This window comes from Crinia signifera, chromosome 1 (assembly GCF_055691185.1).
Source record: "Crinia signifera chromosome 1, ASM5569118v1, whole genome shotgun sequence".
Lineage (NCBI taxonomy): Eukaryota > Metazoa > Chordata > Amphibia > Anura > Myobatrachidae > Crinia > Crinia signifera.
In genome coordinates this window covers 323481352-323508341 of record NC_139217.1, presented here as the reverse complement: position 1 = coordinate 323508341, position 26990 = coordinate 323481352, and positions in this window count along the sequence as shown.

Sequence of the window (26990 nt, the reverse complement as noted above, 5' to 3'; positions counted from 1 at the left end):
CAGTAGCACCATTGATATGTGGTTAAATGGCTAATCACTACAATCTATCTTTTTACTGTGTGTTATTAATCATCTCTCTAAAATAGCATAACATGTCTGAGTAAATATCAAAACTTAAATGGCCAGGCTGTCTAGATTCCAGGTGCAGGACATGTTCACTTGCCTCTACAAAGATATCTGCACATGTGCAAATCGGTCACTGTGTTATTGGAGCATCACAGTACAGCATAGCTTTACAGTACTTAACCCAGGGGAGATTGGTACCTTATTGTATTGGCTGCTGTTTGTCTTATATTAAGCGTATCCTGCAATATTTGAAAGAATCTATTTCAGCCAGCATTCCACACGGCTGCCGGACTTGCACCGCATCACACCAGGCCAAATGTATGTACTAATCTACTTGATCACATCCATTATGCATCTATCATCTTGTAGATATCTGCCAATAGATTATGGGCCCGGATCTGAGACTGTGAATGGTATGTTAAACAGGATTACAATTTAATATTGAAGGTGAAAATATACAGATGTCTCCTTATATGTTGTACTCCTCATGGCATACAACATACAACATAGTGGGTCACATAATATGCCAATGCTCGTGCTATGAATTAACTTGAATGGAAATTAATCCTAATGGGAGCCTGCTACCGATAAATATAGAACAGCATGACACATCACTTATGCAGTGTGGTCCTGCTACAGAACGCTGCTCTACCCAAGTGCAAGTTTGAGCTCCTGTAACCGTGCTTGAAGCTATACTGCAACTGCAAAAAATCCCTAGTATACGCAAGTATACATGGCCAATAAAGTTGATTCTGATAGGTGGTACTGAGTGCAAGGACGCAGAGTGGGTTCTGAGCATATGCATTGTCTCATCATCAGACTTGTGCGCTAACCATTAGGTTAACTTAAAAGGATGATTCAGGCCCATGTTCCAAATGAAACTCAAGTTAGACTACAGTCACAAGACTGTATGGATAATGTCTCGAAAGGAAGGGATATAGACTTTGGGACATTGCTAACAAAAAACATCTTATGAGATTTTATTTCAAGAGTAAAATCGTGAATTGCCTGAGAAATGTGTAATGCTTAAATCAATATCAATACTTCTAACCAAGAGACTTTAAACCTTGAAAGCCAATAGCAAACACGGATTTCATTAAGAAAAAAACAAAACAAAAAGGAAACTCCCAAAAAGTTAAATTGAGAAATTGGCCAATATTGTATCACAGACTAAAGAAGCAAAATGAAGTAATGACTGGTTTGAATGGAAGTCTGCTGTAGATAAGGATATTCGAACATTAGTTGAAAACGGGAATGGACTATTTTGATTTGTGAACAGACCGACCCACCAGAAAACAGGTATCTAAATACAGATGGATCAAATGGCCATTAAAAGGCTTACCTTGCTGCAAATGGATTTACTCAAAGGTCTGGAATTGATTATGGTGAAGTGTTCTCCTTGTCTCAAGGTACAGTACTCTACATTTGATAATTGCTATGCCCTATATGGCTTGCTATTATTATCAACTAGATTTCCTTAATGGTGGACTAACTGAAGAAATATTTATGAAGCCATCAGAGCACTAAGAAAAACACAACTTTGTTTCCAAAAGGAAAAGCATGCCCACCTAAGAAATGATAATATGGCTTAAAACAAAATGGCAGATATTGGTACATCAAATAACACACTGTGCTGTTAGAAATGTCAGAAATAGATCACTGTCTATACCAAAAAAAGGTTGATGGAGTATTAAATAGTTCTTGTAGGTGCTGTAATCTCCTCTATGCTGTTGCTGAAAATGTCCTAAAAGTTGAGCCAGAGACAGCATCTTCTGCATGCACCAGTTATTAAAAAAAAATCCAAATCCTGGGGAGAGTACATGTGGGATAAGCCATGTTGCTCTAACATCCTTTAGTTTTTCTAAGAATGTGTCAACATTATGCCCTTTACTGAAGCCAGTGATTCACAGAGTAAGTAGCCTGCCTTTGAATGAGTTTGCACTGTTTGTTGCCAACTAGCACGTGTCCACATATATCTGGTTATATGGGCAGTTGGTACTATGGCATTTTATAGCCAAATAATTAGGTGGGTTTTTTTAACATCCTGGAACAGCCAAGGAATGGCTTTTTGGTAAAATGGAACAAAGATAGTATTTGGCACTGTGGACACAGAACCTCAATTAGCTGTATAAAACCCCTTGCATTAATGGCAGACATTGGATGCAGATCTAATAATAGCATAATGGTCATGGCATCTGTGATCTATTGTGTGACTGGGTGAGAGCTGTCATGCTTGCTACTCCTTGCAAAGTATTGTTTAATAGTCAATTGATTTTGGAAACTACTGCTAGTAGCAGAGACAGAACTCTGGGAGACAATGGAGTCATCTGCCGCCGGGCTCCTGCTCCCAAGGGGGCAACTCTCCTCCCCTGTGAGTTTGAATAAGTTCATTGAAAGCCATTGATATTGCTTCTGTGGCTGTCTCCTCCCCCTAGTAGGTCCATAAATGTTACACTCTTTATTCTAAACATAATATACATAACATACATACATGCATATATACATATATTTATATAAGATGGTGTGTGTGTGTTGGGGGGGCACCAATTTTTATCTTGCCTCCGGGCAACTGCGACGAACTTAAGCCACTGGCTAGTAGTCTTCTTGTTCCACTTCTGGGATGAAGATCTACCCCAGCAGCAGCAGGCCTAGAATTCAAGGATTCTTTTGAGAAATTCATCTAGCCTTAAAACGATTCAAGAGTTATTAATTATTCTTTGTATTACTCTGATCATTTTTTATAGTCAAAACTTGTACAGTCACAAAATGTAAGTCTGGGGGTCTATGTAAGGCTTGAATAGAGGTAACGTACCAGCCAACGTACCAGCCAACCATCTCCTGCCATTACTCAAACATAGCCTATAACATGTCAGTCAGGAGCTGGTTGTCTGGTACTTTGGGTGTGGTATATTTCACCGACAGTCTGGATTCCGACAGTCATTACTCAGACATCGGAATCCCGACTTCACAGCGGGGGGGGGAACGCAATGAAGCCCCTTGTGGGCACGCTGCGCTCTCCACACTGCGCTCACCACGCTGCGGGCACGGTGGTGAGCTGCACTCGCCACCTATTTTATTCTCCCTCTATGGGGGTCGTGGACCCCCACGAGGGAGCAGTCGGGATTCCGACGTCAGAGTAATGACTGTCGAATCCTGACTGTCGGGGAGCCATCCAGCACCCGGTACTTTATCTATGTTCACTTTATCTCACCTTTTGACCATGGGGGTTATTCGGACCTGTTTGCTGGGCTGCTAAATTGCAGAGCTCTGCGATCAGATATACGCCACCCAGCCACAGTGAAATCCCACCCTGTGGAAGCCTGGGAATGGCTCAGCAAGGCTTTCAGAAGTTAACTGGATTGGCAATTTCCAGCAAATCCATTTGCAAGACCATCAAATGATTTTTCCAGTGTGGGCAGTCTGTGCGTAGCCCGGAACTTACTCAGTGGGCCAGGGCCAGAGCAGATGTCACATGCCTTCCCCTAAAATGCCTGGAAAAGCCTGTGTTTTCCTTGCTACTCCCAGAAAACAGCCAGTTACCACCTCCAAACGCCGGCTTTCTGTCTGTCAATTTGTGCACAGCCAGTGATTAAAAATTAGAATGATTTTATCGCAGGATGGCCTCACGTGTGTGCACTACGATCCTTATGCATACACTGTCTATCAATAATTGCCCTGCCTGGGAATTCGCAGCGGTGTGCTCAGGTCGGAATAACCCCCATAACATCCTTTTACCTGTCGACTAATAGGGCTCGACCTACTAACTGTCAACCTAATTACTAGAACCAGGCTTAGTGCATGCTTACAGTACTTGCAAATCAGATGATTGATTAAGTGATACCTAAAGGTTCTTATTGCTCTTCTAATTATTCTTTTGATATGGATTTAGTGGTGCAAACATTGTTGTTGTTTTTAGTTTATGTCAAATTGCTTTTTAACTAGAAGCAGACTGTGTTGCTGTCTATGCTATAAATTGTAAGTACAGACATTTGGCTGGGAAATACATATACTGTGACAGAACCACTCCAAATAAGGAAATAATACTGACTCAGAGCAGTAACTAGGCATTTTAATGCCATTGTTGAGATGGCCCACTGCCCCTAATCTCACTATTATTGGAGGAAGAGAGATAGTCGGCACATGCCTCCTTGGCTGTTATACCACTGATTAGAGTATAGAAATAAATATGTTTACTACATTATACTGTACAAATACATGCCTCTGCTCACTAAAGTAAAGGGCCCTACATACGCAGAGATTTGTGCCAGAGATACATAACAGGAGATTCAGCACGAGAGATTTCACACTCTCAGATAATGAGCCACATACAGAGAGATTTGTGTCAGAGATTCATAACGGGAGATTCAGCATGAGAGATTTAAAATCTCTCAATTTAAATAATGGGTTCAGAAAGTGGCTGAATATCGGTCTGTGTGTGGGGCCCATTAGGCTTTCCACTACAGCATACAATTTAATAAATACACACACACATACACACACATAATTACCCTTCCGGATTCCCGAAGTGGCTAGTCCTGCCGACATTAATCACTGGAAAAATGGTCGATCGGTTAGGACATCCAGATGAAGTTCTGATACAGATGAACCAAATGTGTTGAGAAAATACTCCTGGGACTGGGGATGAGCCGGTTCGGATTTTGAGAATATAGAATGGAACATTGTTCGAGGGTTCCCACCAGACTCGGAGCTCAGTGCATGCCAAACGTCTTCATCCCGCAATTGGATCTTGCGAAATCCAGAAAAATAAATAAATCCCACACTGGAAGCGCCATCTTCACTCTGGCATTGAAGAGGGTAGTGGGTGGACGTACTCTGGGGCTGTGGTGGTCTGTGGTGATCTGTGGTGGTCTGTGGGGGTGGCGACATACTTTATGAGTCCAGTCCTGTACTGCTGGTGTCCTGTGCTGACTAGTGCTGCTGATGGTGTCCTGTGCTGCCTAGATCAAAGGCAGCTGGGCAGCTGCCCACTGTGCCTATGCAGTATACTAAGATGGCACTGATCTAGATGCATAATATACTGTTTATATGTTCATGTGAAAATAAAGCAGGAAAGTGTAGGCCAGAACATTTCTTGCGTGGCTCCAATTGGGTTATCAAGTATGAGGCAATAAGGTGGCAGGTGAACTATATATTTCTAGTGCTGTGTATGCGACCATTGCATTTCCCTGATGAGTCCTTCATGCCCAGTCCAACAGTGCCTTCAATATGGGGACAGATCACCTAGAATATATCAAGAATAACGTCTGCATCTGTATAATAGGGCAATGTGTTCTGTTTTGCTGGGGCTCCTTCGCATGTGGGGTTTTGCTGATCTCACATTCGTGGTGGCCATTGCCTTGAGGGGTCTTGAGGGCAGGCCCGGTGACAGGGGGGTCAAGAGGGACAGCTGACCTGGGCCTTGCCGATATGAAGGGCCCCAAAAACAGACCCCCCAGGACTAACTCAGTGGTCCTGCCAGCTGCCATTTTCCCCCCTCAAGTGGCTATCCAACAGCTGAGCTCATCTATCCGACACCCCCTCTCGGTGGGTGGGCTGGGCTACATGGGACCCGATGGGGGCGGAGCTAAAGGGAACCTGGCTATAGGTTCCTGCCCGGCCTGCTGCACAACAGGAGAGAGGCTGCTGCAGTCAGTTCCAGCCAGGCTGCACTCTGCGGATGTTTCAAAGGTAAGGATGAGGCTGAATAGGGTCGGGATGGAGGGTTAGAAAGCGCGTCAGCATTATAGAACGCAGGCCATGGTGTGAGGGTGCATCTCAGTGTGATAGAGCACAGGCCACAGGGTGAGGGTGTGCGTCAGTGTGATAGAGCGCAGGCTGAGGGAGCATGTCAGTGTAATGGATCACAGGCCGAAGGGTGAAGTAGTGAGTTGGTGTGATAGAGCACAGGCCATAGGGTGAGTGAGCGCAGGGTGAGGGAGCATGTCAGGGTGAGGGTGTGTGTTGGTGTAATACCTCAGTAAGTCCCTCAGTAATACATTTCTAAAAGGGTGTTTTCGGGGTGTTATGTCATAAATATTTATTGATAAATGGGCCCTTTAGTCAGGGCCGGTGCTAGGCACCGGAGCACCCCAGGCGAGGTGTGATGGGGGCGCCTTGGTGCCCACCGGCTACAGGGGGGGCCGTGCCATCCGAGGGGTACCTGCGGCACCCACAGCAACTTACAGAGCCCCGTCGGGTGCCGCCGTCCAGGAGAGAGGGAGCCGCCCGCTGTACCTCCCAGCCGGAGTGAAGTGCTGCCATCCATCATCATCCACCACCGGGCGGCGTCGCGGGAGTTGCCTCTGATTTTGAAACACTGGCCGCACGCTGATTGGCTGAATCTCAGCCAATCAGCGTGCGGCCAGTGTTTTCAAACCCAGAAGCGCTTCCCGCGCCACCGCCCAGCGGATTATGATGGACGGCAGCGGGCAGCACTTCACTCCGGCTGGGCAGTACAGCAGACGGCTCCCTCTTTCCTGGCCGGACGGCAGCACCCGATGGGGCTCTGTAAGTTGCGGTGGTGGCGCCGCAGCTACTCCTCAGACCGCGTGGACCCCCCTGCTGCATATAGCTCCCACGCCGGATAGCGCCACAGGTACCCCTCACATAGCACGGCCCCCCCTGCTGCATATAGGAGGGGGGGTGTTCACCTCTACTGACCTTCGCTCACTCCATCGGAGGGGGACCTGGGGGGCAAATGCCTAAAGCTGCCTAGTGGTGGCGCCGGCCCTGCATTTAGTGTTTAATAGCATTTTACAGTTTAAATATCAATAATATACAGACCAGTGGCTACAATATATAAAATAGAAAATTTGTGGTGCGCTATCAACAGCTGCTGGCACAGGGTTGTCAGGCCCTAGTACTATAGGAAATAAAAAGCAATGTGTGCCAGCGCTAGCTGTCAAAGATACTATCAAACACGGTTCTCAAAGTATAAAAAACAATTTATTAATACTAGATAAAAATAAATAGGTGAATCATTTTAGACATAAAAATTCATTGTGCACAATCATCAAATAATATCTCAGGGATAATTAGCGTGTAGGTTTGTTTTAGCTTTTTGCCATAAACAGGGTTGATGAGAAGATGCTGTATATATTACCATCCCATTGTGTCCAGGAGCCGTGACGATAATGTCCTATGTTGTCCTATAATTGCAAGGACTCAGGGTTCCCAGAAAAGACTGTCCTCCTTTGATAGCTGGAAAGAATTAGGGATCAAGCAATATCCCATATGATTTGTATCCAGATGGAATTGAGGGTCGTCTGTGGGGTGATGGACACGTCACTGGCAGGTGGATGTATAAAGACAGCAGGGTTTAAGAGTGTGTACACACGGTTCGATGTTCTGTGCGATCCGATGTACGATTCGATGTTATGTCCGATTTTTACTTTTCCCTTTTTTTTTTTTTTTTCTCTACTCCTTAAGATATGCCTTAAGATATGCTTAAGATTTTGACTTTTTACCATACAATTTGCTATGCGATTTCCTATTTGATTTACTATGCGATTTCCTATGTGCCTTAAGATTTGCTTAAGATTTTGACTAAGCGATTTTGACTTAACAACAGGATGACTGACAGGGCCCTGGAAATCGTATAGCACATCGCATCTTAAGCATATCGCAAGGCACATACGATGCATGCGATATGCTTGCGATTTGTGCTAGATAGAGTGGGCAGCACACTCTATCTCCCCTCCGATCTCTCCTTAAACGGGAGCGCGCATCGGGCTAGGAAGCCCTTACAATGCATACAATCAGTATGCGATATGTATGCGATATGGTTTCCGATGTTGACGATATCGTCAACATCGGAAGCCATATCGAACCGTGTGTACACACTATAAAAGTGCAATATATAGCTTGCTCTGTCCTAACCATTATTCCATAGTTGAGCATTATGACCATACAACATAAACAAGTTTGGGTATACAAACTAATAGGTACAACCTTAAATGTCATTAGATCAGGGGTTCCCAATGAATCACGGCATCCTACAGTATCAGAATTTTGTCACGGCACCCCTAAGCAAAACAAACAAACAAACAAACAAACAAACAAACATAAAAACAAAATACATATATCCTTAAGTAGATTGAGTTTATATGCGATTCTTAGGTTGAGTTATGTGGTAAAGGGCAGGACTTGCTTCTGTTTGTACACATTTTATGATTGGCAGCCACCAGCACTGGTTTTGCCCATAAATACTTAACCATAAATAATTTGAATTGGTCCTGGACCACCAACCCAGGTCACCCCTCCATGTGTCCCAAGGCAGCCCAGGGAGCCACAGCATTAGATATTATTAGTTGTTTTTTTGTACTGAAATCTGATTCTGAATCAATGTATCTTCCTATAAGTATTCAAACTGTATTCCAGAACTACTGCTATATGCCTATATTTTCATAAATACTCATACTTAAACAAAGAAATGCTGTTTTGTAAAGCCCATCACCTTAAAATGCCCATGTTTTTCTCATTACTGTGTCCTTTGAAGATGAACCCATGCCATCAACAAATTGTATTGCATAATTGCCTGTTTTATCTGCCATGCCTTTGAAAACAGTGAAGACATTTTATTGGGACTGTAAATTTTATTTTGCCAAGTTAATAGCTAGCTAGTGGTCTGTAAGTATGCGGTGTATGCACAATACCATTCAATGCAATCTGTTGCATTTTGGAAAGGCTGTTTTTAAACTATCAATCACAGGTAACACCCATTGCAAATAATGTTTTTGTAAGGTCCTGTGTAATATTGCATTCTGAGGCTTTGTAAAATGTGTTCTCCCCAATGGGTTAAACTTTAAACCATAAATGTGAATCTATACTTGAGAGGAGGAAAGTATGCACATGTGTTTTACATTGATGTTGCATATATAAAATACCTTTTAGAAGGGAAATATAGCCTGATTTTCTCATCTAGTCTAACTCCTAATTGAGTGAATATCCCTGTCACGCAAGATCAAATGTGCGCAATAATATTCACTTTCCTTCAGGCAACATCCTGCAACCATTACATTACCAAAATGTGTGCCCAGCGTAGAACACAAATATTCTGGATAAAGAAATAGTTGGATAACTGAAGATTCTGTTGTAGAAGTAAAGTGTTTTCTAAAATGTTGTGGAATGCAATTTGCTGCTGCACGGATTACACTTTGCTACAAACATTGTAAAATAAAGACAGATATAAACCAAATATATGGAGCAATTGTTTTGCACAGCACATTTAGGGCCTATTCAGCAAGGTTTGCAAAGCAGCGGATGTTTACTGCTTAGCGAGTCCAGAAATGCCACTGCTCGGCCCCCCACATCCTCTTGGTACCATGCGAGGGGATGTACGCAAACAGGGGAGAGAAATCTTTGGATGGCCAACGACCATGGAATTATTTCTCTCCCCTGAACTGACTTTTATTTCCATCAGTGTACTTCGAAGAGGAGGTGGGTGCTGATGTCATGTGATGCCATGTGGTGTCAGCTGCCCGGCTCCGGCAGACATATGGAAAGCCGCGTTCCCAGGGGATACCCATAAAACACTGGGCGTTTCACTGCTCCTGCCTTTTGTTGTAACTGTCTTCTATATGTCAATCTCTCCCTGCAATACACTGTCACCCTTTGCCTCTCCCTGCCACCCAGTGCCCCCCTTGCTCCCCTGCCTTCTGATGTTAACCTCTGCCACCCACTGCCTTCTGCTGTCATCCTCTGCCTCTCCCTGTCACCCACTGGTTCCCCTTCCCTTCTTACGCCCCTGTCTTCCACTGTGATCCTCTACCTCCCCCTGCCTTATACTGTGACCCTCTGCCTCTCCCTTTCATTCATTCCTTTGCAGCATATTGTGAACTAGGGTTGGAGAAGAGGAGGAGGGCCCACATTATATATCTGCACCTGGGTAAACCACTCACAATCACTGGGCTGAGCCTCCTTAGCCTCATGTATCTGTTTACATATGATCAGGTGCAGGGGATTTTAATTGTGTATAGCAGTTGTTTTGAAGTCCATATAGTACTATGAACAAAACCAAAAAATGTCATGGGTGCGTACCATTCTTTTGCGTCACCACCAATATCCACGCCATCCTGAAGCGTGGCGAGCGCAGCGAATCCCGCAAGGGGCGGCGTAGCGCATCCTCCGACCTTTTCATTCCCCCACTATCCACGTCGGCGTGGAGTTGATTCTATAAAGTTTGGCGAGCGCAGGGTCCGCGTATTACTTTACTTGTATTCCGCTTCCCCTCGCGGGGCTCGCTGCGCTCGTCACGCTTCGAGCTGCGTTGCTCGCTGCGCTCGCCACACTTTATAAAATCAACTCCATGCCGACCCGGATAGTGGGGGTATGAAAAGGTCAGAGGACGCGCTACACCGGCGATCGCCACGCTTCGGGGTGGTGTGGATAGTGGTGGTGTTTTAGGAACACATTCACACCTGCAATATCATACAGCTGACACAGTAATGACGACATGTGTTAACGAATAACTGTAATTTACTGTAATAAATAGATTAAAGAAGCATAAATAATCACATTGATTACAATACGTAATGATAACAATAAGAATATTGTAAACAATGCAACATTAATTATTACAAATAATTAAAACAAATCAAAATGAATCATCTTTGGGGAGGAGCTTCAGTGCTTGCAGTATACGGTGGAATGGGTCATCAGCTCCCAATGTCTTTCTCCACATGAACTCCTGAAGATAGGATTGGGGCTTGTGTCGAGCAGTGCCTCTTTGGTGCTTATTGCGCCACTTCCATGCACCCCACAATCTCTCCACATTCTGTGTATGGACCCCTGTGGCCGGGTCAATAAAATTGAAGCGATGGTTAACTGTAAAGTGCTGATAACCAGCAAATTCCAGTTGTTCGGTGCTGTACGCCCTCCAGCAGTCTGTGTAGATAGTGGTGCCTGGCTCTATATTTTTGATGATACAATCCATTAACGTGGGGGTATCACGCCTTGGCACCATTTTCAGGAAGCAGTGTCCGGTTTCTCTACATATTCCTCCAAATATCCACTGCTGTGGTGAGGTCCGCCCAACATTGCTTTTCCGCTTGACGAACAACGTTTCATCAACCTCGACTATGTGGCCAGGTCCACCGATCCCAATGTCCATTGCGCAAGCCTCTAGCATCCAGCGGTTATAGAGGACCGCCGTTTTCTTGGAAATGTCCAGCAGCTGGCCACAATTGTCAATGGAGATGAGCTCCTGGGCCCAGGAATAGATGAACCGCAGCATGGTAAGAAAGGACAAGCGGCATCCAGGAAACCAGTGGGCCGCTCTCAGGCTCACCTTGGGCGGGATGTATTAAAATACATCGCCGCCCTTCGCCGCCCCCCCCGCCGTGATGCTGCCGCATATGTACTAACATATGCGGCTGGCATCGCGATGTGGTGACGGAGGCCCCCCGCGATACCTGTACTGTGGTCTGCGGGGGGTCTCCGTCACCTCCCAGCCGGCTTCTGCTGCTTTCACGCCGGGGACAGCTAAGCAGGCTGTCCCCGGTGCTTCCTCCTCCCCCCTGCAGCCGGAAGGATGTCCGGCTGCGTTGATAGGGGGAGGAAGGGCTTAAATTCCGGGGTCCAGGAGGACCTGCAAGAAGGTAAGCCCAAGGGAGGGGGAGAGGGGGGGTCGGCGAGGCGGCGGTGTTGCGGCGAGGCGGCGGTGTTGCGGTGATGCGGCGAAAAGAAGCCCATAGGCTTCTATAGGGTATCGCCACCCAAAGGTGGCGATACCCTTCAATGCGGTATCATTTTTGATACATTGGAAAATGCAGTAAAACCGGGGTTTTACCGCATTTTCCATTTGATACATCTCGCCCCTTCAGCCAGCAAACTTTAACATGTCACTGCCACATACATTCCTTCATCGAGAGGCGCATTGCGTGGCCATTCGCACAATTCTGCGTCACCGGAAGGGATTCTACCTGTTAATAGAACTGTATTGCCTCTTCCTCCGTCAAGGCAAGGTAAAGATATTCATCGATACAGCCATTTGCGAAACTTATTTGGTATAATTATCCAATAATTTACTAGCAGCTCTGAGGGATGCTTCCAGTCCTGTCAGAAAATCACCTCAGAATGATTTCTGAGAGGATCTGACAGGGGGCGGGAACCAGCGGTACTGAAATCGCATCGCACGCATCGCCTGCCACTATAACGCAGCATGCAATGCGATTTCAGTACGGTACCGTACGTACTGATATTGGGGACCGTGCTAGGAAACAAGTACCGAATTGTCTTTTCATAAAAATTTGGTACTTATGTATTAACTGGACTCCCATGTTAAATGCACCCCATTTTTTCATACCCCTACTATCCAACTACGCATGGAGTTGATTTTATATAGTGTGGCAAGCGCAGCGAGCCACCGTGCCCGAAGCGTGGCGAGGGGACACGGTCTCATAAGAAAGCCGGGAGCCCAGATATTACATAAGTACCAAAAATCTTATATCAATTTATTTGCATTAAAGATGTCAATCACCATACATAAAGATGCCCCACAACACTTCAGGACACATGCATAAGTCGTACTCATTCCTTGATTGTTCTTATTAAACTGCACTATGTCTATGTGTATAGGATAGATGATGATATCTGACTTTAATTGTCGGCACATCCTGTATTTTTGTGTATGTCATACTGTACATATGTGTGTGTGTATGTATATATATATATACATATATATATATATATTCCAGTTTAATAATAAGATGTGAGGATGGCACTGCCTGGACATGGGTACAAACATCTTTTCTGAGATAATCTGAATCAAATTTGCACTCATATTATGTAAACTGGAGTACAAATGCAGTGCGGTACAGCTTGCACCAGTTGCACAAATAAATAAACATTTCTTGTATTTGTTTTGCAAATGACTATTGACACTGTTGGGAGTCACATCGCAGCACTATTACAATCAGGGCTTAAAGTGGTCCTGGAAACCTACTTCACCACACCCCATTAGGCAGTGCCAGTATTTTTGTCAATCCCTGCAAACTACACAATGGTGTCCTCTTTATAAAGAGACAGTTGTCTCACAAGGAAGGGACATGGGGCCTAATTCAGACCTGATTGCAGGACAAATTTGTTCTCAAAATGGGAAAAACCATGTGAACTGCAGGTGGGGAAAATGTAACGTGCAGAGAGTTAGATTTGTTTGAGGTTCTATTGTTTCAATGCAGGGTAAATACTAGCTGCTTTATCTTGACATTACAATATAGATTTCAGTTTGAATGCACCCCACCCATTTTGAGAACAAATTTGCCCTGCGATCAGGTCTGAATTAGGCCCATGGTCACACAATAGTGCCTCCTATTTAAATTACTCCACACAGTAGCACAATCATTTTCCATTACCCCACATGTTGTGCCCCTCATTCATATTACACAACATAGTAGTGCATCTTATTCACGTTATGACACACAATAGTGCCCCTTATTCCATTACATCGCTGCTAAGACAGTCCTTTCTGTTGGAATTATGCTGCCCCCCGATTACATTAGATGCATCATTTATTCCTGCACTGCAATAAATAATAATAAAAGTAAAAATAATGATTTGCTCACTGCCTGAACTGTAATAATCTAGCTCAGGCAATATTAAACTAAAGCTGCCCATACACGGCCCGATGCTGTGCGCGACACCTCATCGCACAGTACAAAAAGTATGTGCTTGCACATACTTTTTGTACTTACTGTAGTTCTCATCACATTGCATCGCATGCACAAGGAATGCAATGCAATGTGCTATTTAAGCCCACAACGCACGCCCGTATCGGGCCGTGTATGGGCAGCTTAAGGATCCTGAGGGGACTAAAGTGGACATAGATCATCTCAGCCACTGGACTGGATAAACACATAATGGAGTCAGCACAACACCCAGGAGTAGTTGGACAAAGCCTCTCCACCGGTCTTTTATAGAATCCAAAACTCGCAAGAACCTGATACTGGGATGATGATGATTTGCCTCAATTTGGTATCTGAGTAAGGTGAGAACTCCTGAGCCAGCACTTAGAGGCAATAAAATTCATGGGATTTGGGTAAGATCAGTTTTCCAGAAACTGAGTCTGCCCATCTTTAGCAATAAGTGATTGTTACATATGGAGGAATGCATGATGCATTTTATTGTAAATGTGATGCATCCTGTCACTCATTGCATGCATGTCAGCGTTTATTAACAAAGTATGCATCCATATTTCCTTCGAGGAATAGGGACATCCGGGTTTAGGACCCTGGACTCCATATGTGCATTCATTCAGTGTAGCACATACTGTATGAGGGGTGCTTAAAGGGATCTGATTGATTCGCTCTCGGGGGGGGGGGGGGGGGGGGGGCTGTGCCAGCTTATCAGGGCTAATTTGATAGCCCGAGTCAGTCAATTAACATGGGGGGGGGGGGTTAGCAGCTCCATGGCTTACCGTGCAGCCCTAGCTGGCTCTTATGGGCTGCAGTAGATGCAGCCCATAGGAGCCAGGCTTTTTAGCATGTGCTGTATTGACCCTGCTACTCAGTGGCGGATTAAGGCCTGTGGGGGCCCTGGACAACAAAATTGTGGGGGCCCCCACAGAAACCCCCCCTGTTCCCCCCCAGACAACCCCCCCCCCCAGACGAGGCTGGTACGGTAACTGGTCAGGCGTGTAGTGGGTCTCTGCAGCGGTCTGGGCAGTCAGCGGCAGTGCCAGGCCGGGGTCTCTGCAGTGTATGAGAAGTCAGCGTCCAGGTACCTGTAGCAGATGGGAACTAGTAGCGGTATTGGCTACTAGTTTCCACCCACTGCATGGACCCCGCCGCTGTGCTGACCTCCCATTCGCGGCATGGACCCCGGTAGGCACTGACTGCCCAGACCGCTGTAAGGACCCCCTGCGCTGCCAAGCACGAGGTGACAGGAGCCCCACACTGGCAGCAGTGCTGGTGTGGGGGCCCCCAAATGTATGGGGGCCCCGGAGCAACCGCCCCTGTCGCCCCGTGCTTAATCTGCCACTGCTGCTACTGCGCATGCACTAGCCCTTTCGGCTGTTAGTTTTATGGGGTGGGATGCACCAACCTTCAAAAAAGCAGTCAAACCTTCAAAAATGCTATTTTCAATTTGGAATTGAAAGGAATCGATTGCTGGGGCAAGTGTACACAGTACATTGCCCATTTTTACGATTATTCAGGCTAGTCAAAATCATATTGTGTACACCTACTTTTTTTATTTACAAATAATTTTTAATTCACAGATATAAAAAAAAAGACAATCTACAACTAGACCTGTGCCCTGCACTGCCAGAAATTGCTGGACTAATTCATCATAAATGTTGTGAGGACAAGTACAGTAGCTGCTGACCAATAACCAAAAGAGTTAAGGCCCCCATACACTAGTCCAACTTGTCGTAAGGGCAAGTTGGCCTCGATTTTCCAAGAGCTCCCCCATCAGCCCCCATTCCCCCCCTCCCCCCCCAAGATCTCTAACATCTAACTTGGAACTTGATGCGCCATTTTTCCTCATTACTGATTTATCACATGTCAAAGGACTCATTGGGAGCTGCTGTGGGAGTTCAGGGGAAGTTGGAAGCGATACATCGTGGATGCTAAAAAGCTGACGGCTGTACATACAATTTATCTTATGTGCAGCACGTCCGACTCCTACCTGATGCACATCGGGTCATATTGGATGTCACACACGTGATTTAAATTGAAATCCGGTGAAATTGGGCTAAATCCCACTAGTGTATGGGAGCCGTTAGCTTCTGTGCTACTGAATTGAAGGCTTGGTTTACGCTATCACTTTGTATGCAACAGAAAAAGGTTCTAAGAAGATGTTATACCTAAATATTCAGTGACAGATATTATAACATAGGTTATAGTATATTATATTCCCCTACCTCACAGAAAATAAGTCATATCTATTTCAAAGAGAACAGCACTGAAATGATGCTCATTAACAGAAAGTTATTGATTTTCTCACAGCTCAGTATAACAGAGGCCATACAGAACACGTCCTAAAGACATTTGTAACACCCTATAACTGTGGAATAATATGTGCCGTGTATTCCAGTTAACCAGGGGTTAATATACCTCAGCACCAGGCACAGCTCAGCCCTAAAGAGTTAAACACAGACAGGCTGGAGTGCGACAGGAAGAGAGAGGTCAAAGGTGATCTGAGCCAGCAGCATGAGAGAGGAGGAAAGGCAGAGCACATGAAGAGGAGACTTCTCCTGCAGCTGAGTGACACTGTGCTTAAGGAGTAAGCAGTGTAGCCTGTGAGCGTGTGGAGAACTCCTGTATAGAGAGATAGAGGAGGACAACAGCGTGGCATCTGTGACCCCTGACCTGCCAGACGCTTCAGCAGCAGCAGAGAGCTCCAGCAATAAATGACAGCCTGTGAGGCCTGTGAGAGAAGGAGCCAGTCGTGCAGAGTGTACACAGTCCAAGAGAATACAGCAGCTCAAGGCCCAGCAGTGAGAGCCCAGCAAACAGCAGAGTCTGGACACCAGAGAAGACAGGAGGCAGAGACTGGTCAGAACCAGCACCAGCAGCAGCTACAGGTACACTACTGCACACTGCCCCCACCTAGCACACCCAGTTAGGTTGCCTGCCCGACACCTAGTACAGCCAGCGGCCCTGTGTAGCTGAGTGTGGCAACGCTGAGGCGCCCGCACTAGCAGTCCCCGGAGGGTACACAGCGATGGGCGAAGATTCACTGACCCCAGCCGGAGTCAAGACCTCGCCAGTCTTTCCCAAGACCTCCCCTTCACCGTCTTTACCCATTCCTCATAGAAGAATCCCAGAATTGCCACTGTAGTGGGTTTAGTGAAAACCCATAAGAGAAGCTAGGACAATCCCTCAGGATTTGTGATAGTTCACTTTTTCTTCACCTTTAAAGTATAGTTAATGGAACACTAGTGCCACCCGGTGGCTTAAGGACCAAACTGCGACCTCATATAGAATTAATAGGAAAAGCCAGCAACTACATTAAGTCCTATGCATAGGCCTCCATCGGGACTGACCGGTCTTATTAACAGAGAGTGTACCCGGGTACTTAGAGTGAGTCGAGTATTGATTTTATGGTAATTCGCTAAAACTATTTGTTAGTATAACAGTTGGTTGTAATGTTCACTCATACTCGGTATTATCACTGTATCCAGGTGTAAATTAGTGGACCAGCTCGCCGGTCCAGCAGCATATTGGAAGTAGTTTCTCAAACTGCAGTGATAGGCCGAGTACGGAGTGACTCAGAGTTACCGGTAGCTCCATTGTCCTTTTATGGTATATCACATTTGTATGCATAGTGTGAGTTGTATTGCAGTGATTGTATTCTGATATTGTGGAATTGTTGTGACGTCATTACGTAAAGAAGGCAGCCGTTCCCAATGGCCGTGTTACAATAAAAGGTCAAAGTAATTCTATTGTCGACTGTTCTGTGCCACCATCCTGTATCACGAGAAGACTCCTGACTGGAATCCGTGAGACCGAGGAAACACGACCCCCACCGCATCCCACCAGGTAACCCTATCCAGGTGTTTACAGTTCTCTGGCGTCACGAACAGGATATAGTCGACGTGGAGTATAATCCGATACCAGGATGGACACAGTACAGGTTGGGGGTGGACAGCCACCCGTTATGCCCCCCAACGGCGACCAACAGGCTGCCCCCCCAGTGGCAGTACCTGCTCCAGCAGCAACCCCTCATGCTCCCATCACGCTACCCTACTACTTTGGGGCCCCATGGATGCTAACCTACAGCGGGGACTCCAACAAGGGAGCCACATTCACAGCGTTTAAGAACCAGCAGAAATCCATGTCCCAGCTCTACACGCCGAGCGAAGAACAGAGGGTACAAATCTTAATCGGCCAACTCACAGGCTCCGCCCTCAGTGAGGTTGAGTCGTGGGCCGATGACCAAAAGACGAGCACTGACAAGATTCTGAATCGGCTGGCCACGATCTTTGAGACCGCTACCCTCCCAGAGCTGAAGATGCAACTATACGGACGAAAACAACGGCCGGGTGAAACCCTCCGGGATTTCGCCCTGAGTCTACAGGCGACCCTGAAACTCATACAAGCGGCTGACAAAGATGAAATTCGCAATGGCGACGAAGCCCTTGCCATACAGTTCATCGAAGGAGTATCGAACCCCACCATTAAGACCCTTCTACGGCTCCTGAAGATGCAAATGCTGGGTAAATCCTTTGCCGATTTTAAAAACATTGCCATTGCCACCGTCGGGAACTACTCCGACCCTGAGGTGGAGTATCCGGAGATGGTGGGGTTTCGAGGACCAGTGGCTACGAACCCAGAACAGTCCGGGAAGCCAAAGGACCGGGCCATACAGAATAGCCAGCAGTCATCGGGAGACCCCGGTCAGGTCCTCCAGCGCCAGGTAGAAGACCTAGCCATTGAGATGGCCGCGATGCAGCGAGAGATGCGCCAGGCAGCACGGCAAACTGCGCCGGACAGCGGGGGAGCCAGATGGAAGGCAGAACGACGGCAGCCGAACCGAAACCGCTGGGAGCCACCTCGGAAGTCTGGTCGATGGGCAACCGACCAGTTTGACTACCAAGACCGACCTATTTGCAAGCGGTCTCAGGAAGTGGGGCACGTTGAAAGGGACTGTCCACCTGATCCTTTAAACTCCAATGCCCCGAGGGAGAGGGCCGAACCTCGGGGGGAACAGGAAGAGTAGGTCCAGATGAAGACGGGCAGACCTACTATGGCAGACAGAGCCATATAAGTGTAGGCGAATTATCTGCCAGGTTAGACCGTGACCCTCCCGTTCACATGAAAAGTCGAGGGAAAGTTATCTGGTTCCACGTCCAACGTGGATTTGGGTTCGTTGAGTGTATTGACCCAAAGCGAGACATCTTTGTCCACTACACCGCCATCCAGAAGAGTGACCCAAGGAAACTATACCGAAGCCTGAGGGCTGGAGAGATGGTAGAATTTGATGTCGTCAGAGGTGAGAAGGGCCTCCAAGCAGTGAACGTCACTGGCCCTGGTGGTACTCCTGTTCGAGGCAACAGATACGCGGCAAGAAACAAGTGGTATGGGAGCCACCCACTTCGCCGCAGCCATCCCCAAGACCAACCTCAGGGGAATAGTATGCACTCCAAGAAAACAGCAAGCATGGCAGAAAACACAAAGGAAGGGCCGTATGTATGTAGCCAGCGGTACTCTCATGCCCGAGTGCAGAACGAGCTGACGAAAGAGGACCCGTCACGAGGTGAAGTACACCCCAAATGGAAAACCCGCCCTTATATGGCCACTAAGAGGCCTACGTCGACAGCCGGGAGCTACCAGATGGGAGATCCAGATGAAACCCGACAGCAGCGGATCCATCGCAACCATCATAAGTCACACCCCAACCGAACCCAGTTGCCCCTCAAGTCAAGCAGCAAAGTGAGCGATAATGACGGCCAGAATCTCGTCCTGAACATGTTGCAGAGTACGGTGGACCTGTCACCGAATGGAGTGTGGTCAACATTCCTCCCAACAGGGGTGCCACTGTTGTGGTATAGAGCATAGTCATACTTATATAAATGTTATTGAATGTTTTGCACCATTGTTCATCCGTCGACAATGTTGCCGACACTGTTTAGTCACCTTGGTAATGTTGTATCTGTTTGTAAATTATACCTTGATTCAAGGAACAGACTCAGTGGTTCCAGAAAGTTATCACAGCTCAGGACTTGTGTTTGTGTTGGTGTGCGCGAGGACACGCACATTAAAAAGTATGGGCGGATGTAACACCCTATAACTGTGGAATAATATGTGCCGTGTATTCCAGTTAACCAGGGGTTAATATACCTCAGCACCAGGCACAGCTCAGCCCTAAAGAGTTAAACACAGACAGGCTGGAGTGCGACAGGAAGAGAGAGGTCAAAGGTGATCTGAGCCAGCAGCATGAGAGAGGAGGAAAGGCAGAGCACATGAAGAGGAGACTTCTCCTGCAGCTGAGTGACACTGTGCTTAAGGAGTAAGCAGTGTAGCCTGTGAGCGTGTGGAGAACTCCTGTATAGAGAGATAGAGGAGGACAACAGCGTGGCATCTGTGACCCCTGACCTGCCAGACGCTTCAGCAGCAGCAGAGAGCTCCAGCAATAAATGACAGCCTGTGAGGCCTGTGAGAGAAGGAGCCAGTCGTGCAGAGTGTACACAGTCCAAGAGAATACAGCAGCTCAAGGCCCAGCAGTGAGAGCCCAGCAAACAGCAGAGTCTGGACACCAGAGAAGACAGGAGGCAGAGACTGGTCAGAACCAGCACCAGCAGCAGCTACAGGTACACTACTGCACACTGCCCCCACCTAGCACACCCAGTTAGGTTGCCTGCCCGACACCTAGTACAGCCAGCGGCCCTGTGTAGCTGAGTGTGGCAACGCTGAGGCGCCCGCACTAGCAGTCCCCGGAGGGTACACAGCGATGGGCGAAGATTCACTGACCCCAGCCGGAGTCAAGACCTCGCCAGTCTTTCCCAAGACCTCCCCTTCACCGTCTTTACCCATTCCTCATAGAAGAATCCCAGAATTGCCACTGTAGTGGGTTTAGTGAAAACCCATAAGAGAAGCTAGGACAATCCCTCAGGATTTGTGATAGTTCACTTTTTCTTCACCTTTAAAGTATAGTTAATGGAACACTAGTGCCACCCGGTGGCTTAAGGACCAAACTGCGACCTCATATAGAATTAATAGGAAAAGCCAGCAACTACATTAAGTCCTATGCATAGGCCTCCATCGGGACTGACCGGTCTTATTAACAGAGAGTGTACCCGGGTACTTAGAGTGAGTCGAGTATTGATTTTATGGTAATTCGCTAAAACTATTTGTTAGTATAACAGTTGGTTGTAATGTTCACTCATACTCGGTATTATCACTGTATCCAGGTGTAAATTAGTGGACCAGCTCGCCGGTCCAGCAGCATATTGGAAGTAGTTTCTCAAACTGCAGTGATAGGCCGAGTACGGAGTGACTCAGAGTTACCGGTAGCTCCATTGTCCTTTTATGGTATATCACATTTGTATGCATAGTGTGAGTTGTATTGCAGTGATTGTATTCTGATATTGTGGAATTGTTGTGACGTCATTACGTAAAGAAGGCAGCCGTTCCCAATGGCCGTGTTACAATAAAAGGTCAAAGTAATTCTATTGTCGACTGTTCTGTGCCACCATCCTGTATCACGAGAAGACTCCTGACTGGAATCCGTGAGACCGAGGAAACACGACCCCCACCGCATCCCACCAGGTAACCCTATCCAGGTGTTTACACATTGAAATTGGAGCATTTAATATTTATAAATTCAGTATTTAGACCAACTGCAGCGAAGCTTCCCATGCTCACAGACAGAGGCTTATTTCCTAATTTAACAGGAGTCACTACCGCAACACTTTGGTATGTTTTGGAGGAGATATATAGCTATAGGACAGAGTAGACCTTTGTGTAAAGGGAAAGTGACACAGCCAACCATGCTAAATGTCTAGGTTATGTAACAAATTAAATGTTTTATTGCCAGAATATGCCTTTTCTATAGCTGAGGAAACGTTTGTGTAATAAAAGAAAGACCTGCGCTCTATCATTAATTTATTGTTTACACAGCCTGTAAGTACTATTATTAATTACATCAACAATAATTGCCATATTAAATGGGAATTCAAATGTATAATTCCTTTCACCCTCAGCCTTCCAATCTTTGGAACCTGCTATTTTATTTATTAATTCTAATGTGCATATTTCCGTTACTATGTTGTACACATTGCGATTTACAATATATTGTATAACAAAGAGGGGCCTATTCATAAATGAGCAAGGACCCACTTTGCATGTGGAAACGGCACTGTCTGCATGTTTCATCATGTTACAGGGCCATTCCTCACTGTAGACTTAATGTGACGCATCCACAGCCCCGTTTAATATTATTGGAAGTGCGAGCCATTTGGCCTTCTCCTGTCCTGTCTGGGCGCAGTTGTACTGTCTGTCATTATAAACCTTCGCTGCTAGTTACTTATTGCTGCCATTTATTTATTTGTATGTTGACTGTCCGATGCTTTTCAATTTAACATACCAGAGAAAATAAGTGTTGTTGATGATTATGATAATTGTTTTCTACTTTACATCGCTACAAAGTTGTACTGTACAAAAAATATGGGTCTGCATAATAAAGGTATTTATACAACTGCAAAATGACAGGCCTGCAGTGCAGTTGCAATTTTACATGGCTTTTGAGTAAAACTAACCGTTTGCAAGGGGAGTGTATACAAGTATATGTAAAGATAACAGCATTTGGGGGTTTACATCATGTGAAAGAGGAACTGGTTATTCATGAAAGTGCATATGTTCAGTTACATTTCAGATGGGTACACACTATAAAAAAGGCTGGTCCTTTATCACTTGTTAAGGCTTAATAAGTATTTTTGGAGTAAAGTACTATATATACACACAATATTATTATTTTATTATCTCCTTTTCTTCCTCACTTAACTTTTCTGACTTAGGGGGGTATTCTGGTTCACTCACAAAGGCAAATTCCTTCTCAAATGGAGAAAATATGTGCACTGCAGGTGGGGAAGATGTAACATGTGCATAGAGAGTTAGATTTGGGTGAGTTATTTTGTTTCTGTGCAGACAAAATTCTGACTGCTTTGTTTTTACACTGCAATATAGATCTCACTTTGAAGTAAAACCCCACCCAAATCTAATTCTCTCTGCACAAGTTACATCTGCCCCACCTGCAGTGCACATGGTTTGTCCATTTGACAAGGAATTTGCCTTTGGCAGTGACCCAGAATAAGGGCCTTAGCTATGTTTTTGCTTGTATTTGATGATTATGGGGTCCATTTATGATGGATTGCGGAATTCAATGTATTCTGGGTGGGATTTTACTGCCCAAGATCACATTGGAATATGCAATCCCATTGGCAGTATATATTACTGGCACAAACAGGGACAAGGTCTCCAAAATGAACCAATACTTGCAATGTGCTCTACCGGCTGCGGGGGGTCTGAGCATGCATGGTCTGTGCACAGCATTCACTTCCAGGGATTGTGTGGGGGAACCCAGCTGGCAACTCTGTAGCCTATAGGCTAAAATGAGTTACCGCCATTTTTAGATTTCGGCAGTTCTGGGTGCCAACAAGCAGAATGCTTTACATGCGGAGGTATTTGATATTTGCAGCTACCCTGATTATAGGTGTTTTTCGGGATATAGCCGCAAATGTACTTTGATAAATAGCCCCATAGAGGACACAGATATATTCTGTTTTAATTTAAGTCTGTATTGTATTTTTCTTGAGATATGGGTTTTCTGGTTCATATATATTCTTAACACTTTTGGTTGAAAATTGAGAGAATATCTCTTATTCAGAGTTGCTCGCTGTCGATATTCCCACAAGCTTTTCCTCCTGCAACTGCATTCCAACTATACACATTTGGATTCTTGTGCTGTGGCTTTCAGTGGGCATTCCTGAGAGATAAAAAAAAGTGGCAAGGCAGACAAGGACATGTTATCATGGAGAATCTGCACATGCCGTACCACTGGTAACATTTTTGATTGTACAACAAGATGGAAATGCATCACCGCAAGATGCTACAAGTGCATGTCTTGGTATCAACGAAATCGGTCACAGCAAAAAGAGTCAGCCAAGACCATGCCTGCATGCGGCAATGAATCAGACCCAGTGATTCCTTAAAAATAAAACTTAAAATGTCATAGTAGGAGAGTCCTGTACATGCTGCCATTTTTCGAATAAGTAAAAAAACTAATATGTTACAATCCATTGTAGTATGAAATGTTATGTTATTCATAATTTGTACTACAGGTTGAGTATCCCGTATCCAAAATGCTCGGGACCAGGAGAATTTTGGATAACGGATTATTCCGTATTTCGGAATATTTTAATATTTCAATGATGTATTTTGAAGTATCTTGCATTTATGCTGTATAAACACATAATATACACACAAATATATTTTATTACCACATAAAATACACACAAACATATTTTAATTGTTCAAAAAACAAGGTTTCAAAACGTGAAACAAAATGTGTGTACTATCTCTGCACTGAATTTGAATGCCAAGCAATCATTGTCTTGCACATATATAGTGCCAGTTACATATCATGTCCCCAGTGATGCTGTTACATATGTCCCCAGTGAGTTTTTAGCAAAAAAAAAAAATTTTTTTTCACTTTCTGGAATGTCCGTATTTCGGAATAATTCGGATAACGGATATTCGGATACGGGATACTCGACCTGTATTTATGTGAGAAAAGGGCAATACCAGTGATTATGGTAGCACAGGAAGACATAGCTAGAGGGGTTGGCCATACAAACATTATTGCACATAATGGCCCTGTGACAGAGAGGGTCACAGGGGACAAACTGGCAAAATTCCCAGGAGACAAAATTTCAGCAGCAGTAGTTCCTCCCATGGATCTTTGCGGAGATGGCCACATGACTTCACCTCCTGACAAAAGTTTTACCTACTGCTATTGATGTAAAGCTATAGATTGTAAGCTTGAGAGCAGGGTCCTCCTACCATTTTGACTGTAACTACCCAGTTTGTTTTAATCTTATTTTCAATTTTAAAGCACAACAGAACTTGCTGCGCTGTATAAGGAACTGTTAATAAATAATAAATAAATAAATCTTGCAATGCACTTATTGGCCCATAGAGTGGAGGGATATGTGGGACTTTGGGGGAGAGATAGCAGTGTAATGAACCCCAAGATTTCTTATGCTGCCAATGAACACAGGGTACTAGTAGACCTAGGAATAGCCCTAATAATGATGTGTCCACACAAAGCTATGCAGAATTAAACAGAAGCATAAATACACCTGTTTCCAGGTGGAAAGGTTTGCATTTTTCTAAAATACTTTCAACCCCTTTGAAAATCATGTAGGCGCATACCAAAGCCTACCAGTGTAATTCTATTTTAAAACACAGGATATGCATTTGCCACGTAAATTGAGAGGCCTGAAACATAACCTACACAGACTGCAGATTTCAGCATTCTTCCAGAAAAGAATTTCTCCAGGAACTCTAGGAACTGAAGTTCACCAAACTATAGAAATGATTAAAGCTACATTACCACATAGTAAATAATCTGACCTGAGCCTGGCAGCTACTACATGCCATATTTTCCCATTGGTCTGCCTATGCTCTCACAGTCCTGGCTGATATCTGTCAATGGTACACAGGAAGACCAATCACAAGATGCATTTACAGCTTACAGCTTCTGATTGGCTCTCCCATTAACACCTCTCATCAGCTTTTTAATATTGAATAACAAAATAAATTAGTAATTTCTCAATTACTCAAATTTTATAAACAGCAGAACCAGGACTCTGTTACAGCAAGTTTCAGTGCAGCTTTATGGGTACATTTACGAAAACTGTCAAAAATTAAAAGAGGTGATGTTTCCCCCAAAAATCTATCTATCATTTCTCTATTGCATATGACAGAATCTGATTGGTTGCTATGGGCAACATTACCACTTTTGCATTTTTAGAAGCTTTAGTAAATTTTCCACTATGGGGTAAATTTACTAAGATGGGAGTACCGGAACCAAGGGTGTTGTAGTATCCGTGGTGTACCTGTATTATAAAATAGCATCTAACATATAATTCCATCCCTCCTTGCATTTAAGTGCATCTGTAGTTATCATATATTGTTCTATCCTAGAATAATTTTACATTTAGTAGCCTTATTTTAACAAATGTTTACATACTTATAATATCTTACATTTTATCATATACACATCCCAGGTCATAATTGAAATTTAATTGATATCTAAGGAAAGTTGATATTGACAGCAATGGAATTGAGAACACTTTATTCAGTGAGTGCATTACAAAAGCTACAGAGCCTGGGTTTCTCCTTTCTCCTATAGGAACCTATTTATAAAAAAAAAAAAAAAAAAAAAACATTTTGAGGCCTTCCTGAAAAAAGTTGACCTTGGGGGCTTCCTGCAAATATTAAACGTCAATAGATTTCAATCATGACTGCTTAAAAGTTACTAAGAATTAGATTGCGAAGGACCTGGAAGCCAATGCCATCTTCAGATTACATTAGCCACTGTAGCCTACTGGCTATATTTATTAAATGTTTCCAGGAGATCCCTCCCCAGCACTCCTCATTTGCATATGTGTGGTCTGATAACTGCATGTGCGTAGTAGAGCAGCCAAGTCCGGATTCATAGGAATTTCCATAATAGGTTCAGTGTGTGCGTGCACATGGGACCTGTATAGCACATCCTGCACCCATATTTAATTACTTACCTCTCTAGAAACCCATGTTGGTGATTCGCTTATGCGCAGTAAAGATTAGTCTCTGGGAACTCATTGGGTGCCATATGTCCAGAGACTTGCTCATGCGCAGAGTGCACAGCTCTATACAGAGGGCCCACAGAGAGGAGTCTATGCATGGGTCTCCTCCTCTCATATGCCACACCTGTCGTGAATCCAGCACATTGCATGGATGGAGTCCCGGTCCCTGATTGAGATTTTTACTACGTATTGGCATACTTAATTTCTTTTTGCCTTAACATTCTACCTGTACTTCTGATTTTTCAGCTATAAGATGTATAAAGTTGTTAGACTTAAATGGCAACCAAATTCAAATATAATATTGTTTAATTCTCTAAAACCACATTGCATTTGTTTCATTTAATTATGTTAATCCTTCTGTTTTGTTTAAATTATATTCAGGAAATGTTCACCAGTGCTGATGGGTGATATGCAATTGGGTGAGACAATCAGAAAGTTAGAGATTTGGTAAGAAATCTCCAGTTTTTTTAAAGTGGCAATCGTTTACACTGTTAAAGTCGAATTGCATACACGCCATTTTAGAATGGTATGGCCGCCATTTTGGTTCACAGAGTTGCGCACATAAAGTATAATACCCGAGACTGTGTAGCGAAGTGGACCTTAAGCGCAGCCATACTAATACACATAAATTCAT